The 6,915-nt window shown below is 44.5% G+C and overlaps 1 long non-coding RNA gene across 1 annotated transcript; it reads right to left on the bottom strand.

Moving 5' to 3' along the window:
* Positions 1–1,569: 1,569 nt before the first annotated feature.
* On the bottom strand, positions 1,570–1,967 carry LOC116509694. Its single transcript, XR_004255523.1, has 2 exons — positions 1,863–1,967; positions 1,570–1,780 (listed from the first exon to the last, which is right to left on the bottom strand). It is a non-coding gene; the product is annotated as an uncharacterized LOC116509694 (long non-coding RNA).
* Positions 1,968–6,915: the final 4,948 nt, after the last annotated feature.

Here is a 6,915-nt window from a genome sequence, read left to right as displayed (position 1 = left end):
TAACGATTCCCTTCCACCGTTTCTTTGGTGTTTGTGTAAACTCTTCTCCCTCGGCGAGTTGTCCTGCATTGAGTCGGCTGTGCCATAATCAGTCAAGATTGTACATCTCCACACCTCCAGTTAGGGGGGAAACCTAACTGCTTCGTTAGTATTTGCATAAATTAACACAGGCAAATTGCTTCTGTAAATGAAAGCTGGGTCTCTCCAAAACAGACACCTGTTTTTTCTCATCCCCCTCCCCTCTCTGCTGGCCAGCACAGGAGGCTGGGTGTGTTTCAACACTTCTGTCTGCCTGGCTTAGTGCATGCGTTAGTGCATGCATTAGTGCATGCATTGCGCAGTGATCGAATTAATACGTTTCGGTAAAAGCAGGACTTGATTAGCCTGGGGGAAAACCCCTTCCCCCAACTTGCAGGACTTTTAAAGAGGCAAAATGTTTGTCTTCTGCATTGCCTGGAGTATTAGTTCACCTTTATAAAGACTGTTTGAGGGCAAGCTGTTTTCCTCCCTAGAAGTCCCTTTTTCTCAAAACTGTGTCCAAGCGTGACCACCGAACTGGTTGTTAAGCCAGTAGGATCCCACCACTGGACACGGTATATAGACAGAGAACAGAGTCCACGTCTTTCTAGTATTGATGCTGTTACCTAGTTTGGTCATGGAAACAAACAAGCTCAGAGAACTCCAAGAATCCCATAGTTGTCATTGTGGGGACCAAAACTGGACGCAGAATATTCCAGGTGTGGCCTTACTAAGCCTTTATAAAGGGGTATTAATCCTTCACATGAACTTGATTCTGTGCCTCTTTTTCGGAAGGACTTTCACGTGGAAATAAACCGTGAGTAGAGTTGGAGGAAAGGGAGTGTATGCTTTACACCGAATCTTCTTTCCAAAGCGTCACCCAATGGCACACGGCCCCTCAAACTTCCCTCAAAGGGCCATCAAATTGTAAATTTTTAATCTGACAGCGGGAGGAAATCATTAAATACTTTGGGAACAATCACGCTGTGTTTAATTGATTTTATTTTAATTCGGTATAAATTAAATTGAATCAAAGGCAGTCAGCCTGGCTCTATTATTATTATTATTATTTTGCCTTGCTCGAGTACCTGGGATTGCAGGCAGGTTAGAATGATATCATTGGAAACCTCCCCAGAGGTCATCTAGACCAACCCGCTGCTTGGGAAGCATTTTGGGAGAGAGGGCTCTTCAACCTCTCCTTTAAAGCAGCCTCATCAGGGGAAGCTCTTTAAATAAGAGTACTCAAAATATATTGATATTTACTCTAAATAATATATTCAACCTACATTATTTTTTATTAGTGTGGAACCCTGCACAATTTGAAATGCTTTGTGGTTTATCTTGCTCTTATGAAATAACATAAAACCTAATATTTTGTTATACAACACCCATATTATTTTTAAAAAGCAGGCATATTAGAAAAGGTTTACATTTTACATATGAGCAACTGCATTTTGTAAGGTGAACTGTTCATGTAGCTAAGTATTTTCTAAGTTACTGTACATGTCTAAAGTTGTGTAGATTGTTTAGATAATACACACACACACACAATTTGTAATATCATTTAATATTTATAAACAGAGCTTTTAATTGTGCAAAACATGCAAGGCAATCTGTATATAAAACTTATTTGGAATGTATTTTTTTTCTTACAGTCCATTAGCATCTGGCAAAAGTAAAATGCTAATCCTCCATTCCCAAGACTGCATTTTGCTTTCTGTGTTTTAATATTGCATTCCAGATGCGACAGACAAGTCCACCACTGTATGAGAAAATAAAACATCATCTTAGGTTCAGTCTACTAGAAAGCAGTATTTTCTAAAATTATGCAATACTGTTCTTACCGGAGTCTGAGCAGTTGCAAATCCTCCTTTGTGATACTGTTCAGAACATCACTGAGTGTATAGTCCTCTTGAACAAACTGAAATAAATTATTTGTGTTTAGAGAACAGTAAAAAAAAAAAAGAGTTGAGAACAAACCCTACAAGAGAGAACCTCTTTCCCTGAGGCTCTTGAGGACTAGAATTTTAAAGTTTTAAGACTGGCTCAGAACTTATTTCGCCAGAGTTAAGCAGCCTGTTTTGCCCGTCCCCTGTTCTTAGCCTTGAAACCAGGAGACGGCGAATTCTAGTTCCATCTCAGGCATTAAAGATGGCTGGGGGAGTTTGGGCCAATCACCAGGAGACGGTGAGTTCTAGTCCCGCCTTAGGCACGAAAGCCACCTAGATGACTTTGGGCCAATCACCAGGAGACGGTGAGTTCTAGTCCTGCCGTAGGCACGAAAGCCACCTAGGTGACTTTGGGCCAAACACCAGGAGACGGTGAGTTCTAGTCCCGCCTTAGGCATTAAAGATGGCTGGGGGAGTTTGGGCCAATCACCAGGAGGCAGTGAGTTCTAGTCCCGCCTTAGGCACGAAAGCCACCTAGGTGACTGGACCAATTACCAGGAGGCAGTGAGTTCTAGTCCCATCTTAGGCAGGAAAGCCACCTAGGTGACTTTGGGCCAATCACCAGGAGGCAGTGAGTTCTAGTCCCGCCTTAGGCAGGAAAGCCAGATGGGAGACTTTGGGCCAATCCCTCTCTCTCAGCCCATTCCCACCTCACAGGGTTGTTGTGGTGGGAAAAATAGCATGAGACACGTTTATCACCCTGAGTTACCTGTAAAATAACACCTAGTCCGCTATCCTCTATAGATCCACCCTGTAGCTGCCTAAGGTGCAAACACCAGAGCCGAGGTGGTGCAGTGGTTAGGGTGCAGTACTGCAGGCTGCTTCAGCTGACTGCTATCTGCAGTTCAGCGGTTCAAATCTCACCGGCTCAAGGTTGACTCAGCCTTCCATCCTTCCGAGGTGGGTGAAATGAGGACCCGGATTGTTGTTGGGGGCAATATGCTGACTCTGTAAACCGCTTAGAGAGGGCTGAAAGCCCTATGAAGCGGTATATAAGTCTAACTGCTATCGCTATTGCTAACTGTTATCCTCTCTCCCCTCAATCTTCTCTTCCAAAGTTATCCGTTTTTTTCCAATTCCTCCTTGGTTTGCAATACCTGCTGTTTTGCCAAGGGTCACAGCAGGGATCAAGTACAATTGATTCCTTCGGATCCCCAAGACAAAAAGCCCTCCAGGAAATAAAGGGATTTTAAGCTTTATTATCAGCGCCGGCAAACGGAGTTAAAAGCATAACATAAAAAGCAGACAAACTGAGCAATATATAATATCCAAATCCCTTGGAGGCTGTCCGGAGCTCCTTAATGTCGGTAGTCCTCGACTTACGACCACCATTGTGCCCAAAATGTCGCTGAATGAGACAGTTGTTAAGTGAGTTTTTTGCCCTGTTGTATGACCCTTCTTTCCGGAGTTGTTAAGTGAATCGCCGCAATTGTTGTTAGTGGCAACAATTCGGTTGTTAATTGAATCCGGCCTTTCCCCCATTGAGTTGGTTTCGTCAGAAGGTCGCAAAAGGGGACACCGGGACACTCGTCATAAATACGAGTCAGCTGCCAAGTATCTGAATGTTGTGTTTGCGCAACCGTAAGGATCATGCAATGGTCGTAAATGTGAAAAATGATCCTGTCACTTTTTTTCAGTACTGCTGTAACTTTGAATAGTCACTAAATGTTGTAAATCGAGGACTACCTGCCCTGATAGTCCTCAACGTACGACCACGATCATTTCTGTGGTTCAGTGAGATATTTGTCAAGTGAGCTTTGCCTCGTTTTCTGACCTTTCTTGCCGCCGTTGTTAAGTGAATCGCCTCCGTGGATCAGTTAATAAACTGGTTGCTAAGTGAATCGGGCTTCCCCATTGACTTTGCTTGTCGGAAGGTCGCAAAAGGGGATCACGTGACTGTGGGACACAGCAACGGTCGTAAGTGTGAACCAGCTGCCAAGCATGATGAATTTCGATCACCTATGATCCCGGAGATGCTGCCAAGGTCGTAAGTGTGAAAAATGGTCATAAATCACATTTTTCAGTGCTGTTGTAACTTTGAACGGTGACCAAATGAACCATTCGAGGATTGGCTATAGTGGGCTGCGGGTGGGACTAGATGACCTCTGTTGCCCCCACTCCCAAGTCTAGGAATCTCTGGCATTCAGTTGGCTGGCCTTGGGCCGTTTCTTTTCGGATGTCCCGATTTGCAATTTCAGGTAAAAGACCTATTGTTTTTCCCCCTCCCTTGATTCCGCTCCAGAAACCCCCACGCTGAAAATATCACCGTTTTTCATCATTTTTGGCTTGCTGGAAGCCGCATCTGGCACAAAATGCGTCGTAGCTGGGTGGCTAAAACACATCGCAATAAAGAGATGAAAATCTGGAACGAGATGAGTTCTTGGATGCCTCTGCCAGCCCTTTAGGCGATCATAAACGTGATTTCCATGGATGGCACACCACCAGGAAATTTCCTCTAAAGCCCCCCCCCCCTTCCCCCCGGTGCGCGATTGATTTATTTTGGGGTCTCGTTAATGGGATGCAAAAAATAAAAATAAAAATGAAGCAGTGATAAAGAAGCCGCACACATCTTTCTAAAAAGCGATCTGAATAAAAGGGGAAAGGATTCTTTTTTAAAGCGCGCAGCGTTTTAAGTACAACATGAAATTTATGTTCTAGCTACAGGTAATCCTCGACTTACAACTGACATTGAGCCTGACATTTGTGCTGCTAAGTGAGACATTCGTTCAGTGTCCTGTTTTTACGATCTGTTCGGCCCCAGTTGTTAAGCGAATTGCTGCAGTTGTTAAGTTAGTCACACGGTCGTTAAGCGAATCTGGCTTCCCCCGTTGACGTTGCCCATCAGAAGTTGCAAAAGGGGACGCTCGTCATAAATGCGAGTCAGTTGCCAAATGTCTGAATTTTGCTCACGTTGCAGGGATCCTGCCACGGTCATAAGTGTGAAAAACGATCATAAGTAACTTTTTCCAGGTTCGCTATAATTTCAAAGGGACACTAAATGAGCTGTCGCATGTCGAGGACTACCTGTCTAGACGGTCCTCGACATACGACCACGAATGAGCCCAAAATTTCTGTTGTTAAGTGAAACATGCGTTAGCTTTGCCCCATTTTACAACCTTCCTTGCCACTATTGTTAAGCGAATCGCCGCAGTTGTTAAGTTAGTCACATGGTCGTTAAGCGAACCTGATTCCCCCCTGTTGACTTTGCTCGTCAGAAGGTCGCCAAACGGGATTGCGTGACACAGCGACGGTTGTAAGTCTGAACCCCTTGCCAAGCATCTGAGTTTTGGTCACGTGATCCTGGGGCTGGGACGTAAGTGTGAAAAATGATCCTGAGTCACCTTTTTTTTTCCAGTTCCGCCGCAACTTCGTAACGGTCACTAAATTAACTGTTGCAAATTGAGGACTATCTACATGCTGGACTGCCTGCATGCAAAGATACGAAATCCCCTCCCCACCCAAAAAATTGCTGAGAAATCATGACTCCTGCCAGACACAAATATTAACAAGACACACACACACACACCCTTTCCCCGAAAAAAATCAGAAACCACTTTGTTGAGTCGCACGGCAATTATGTACAAATGGTTTCATTAGGCGGCAGCAGCTACATCTGGAGCATGGCTGGGGCATTCTGGGGTTCCACCACAAAACCGCGGTAGACTAAAGCGCGCTCGATGAAAGCGCGTACCTAATGTCATCACAGCGCGACGAAAACATCACGCTGTGAGCGGTAAAGTTAAAATTAACGCAAAAACCTTACCCTAACCCCCCAAACCTAACCCTAAATCTAACCCTAAACCTAACCCTTAACCTAACCCTAAACCTAACCCTAAACCTAACCCTTAACCTAACGCTAAACCTAACCCTTAACCTAACCCTAAACCTAACGCTAACCCTTAACGTAACCCTAAACCTAACCCTAACCCTTACCCTAACCCTAACCCTTAACCTAACCCTAAACCTAACCCTTAACCTAACGCTAAACCTAACCCTTAACCTAACGCTAAACCTAACGCTAACCCTTAACGTAACCCTAAACCTAACCCTAACCCTTAACCTAACCCTAAACCTAACCCTAAACCTAACCCTAAACCTAACCCTTAACCTAACCCTATACCTAACCCTAAACCTAACGCTAAACCTAACCTTTAACCTAACGCTAAACCTAACGCTAACCCTTAACGTAACCCTAAACCTAACCCTAAACCTAACCCTAAACCTAACGCTAACCCTTAACGTAACCCTAACCCTTACCCTAACCCTAACCCTAAACCTAACCCTAAACCTAACCCTTAACCTAACGCTAAACCTAGCGCTAACCCTTAACGTAACCCTAAACCTAACCCTAACCCTTACCCTAACCCTAACCCTAACCCTAACCCTTAACCTAACCCTAAACCTAACCCTTAACCTAACCCTAAACCTAACGCTAAACCTAACGCTAAACCTAACCCTTAACCTAACGCTAAACCTAACGCTAACCCTTAACTTAACCCTAAACCTAACCCTAAACCTAACCCTAAACCTAACCCTTAACCTAAACCTAACCCTAAACCTAACCCTTAACCTAACCCTAAACCTAACCCTTAACCTAACGCTAAACCTAACGCTAACCCTTAACGTAATCCTAACCCTTACCCTAACCCTAACCCTAAACCTAACCCTTACCTTTATGTGAATCGGCTTGCTTTAAAAGCGCTTTTTAAAGCGCCCTTTTTTCTCCGCAGTCGTATTTGTCGCGCTCCTAATGACGTCAGGTACGCGCTTTAATCGGGCGCGCTTTAGTGGACCGTGGTTTTGTCGTGCCACGCATTCTGGGAGTTGAAGTCCGCCAGGCTTAAAGTTGCCAAGGTTGGAGACCCCTGCTCTAGAGGCTGATGTAGATTACAACAGAACCAAACAGAATAATAACATAGTTGGAAGGGGCCTCGGAGGTCTTCTAGTC

This window comes from Thamnophis elegans, chromosome 5, assembly GCF_009769535.1.
Source record: "Thamnophis elegans isolate rThaEle1 chromosome 5, rThaEle1.pri, whole genome shotgun sequence".
Lineage (NCBI taxonomy): Eukaryota > Metazoa > Chordata > Lepidosauria > Squamata > Colubridae > Thamnophis > Thamnophis elegans.
The sequence above is the reverse complement of the archived record's forward strand: the minus strand, read 5'-3'. Positions and strand labels throughout refer to the sequence as shown.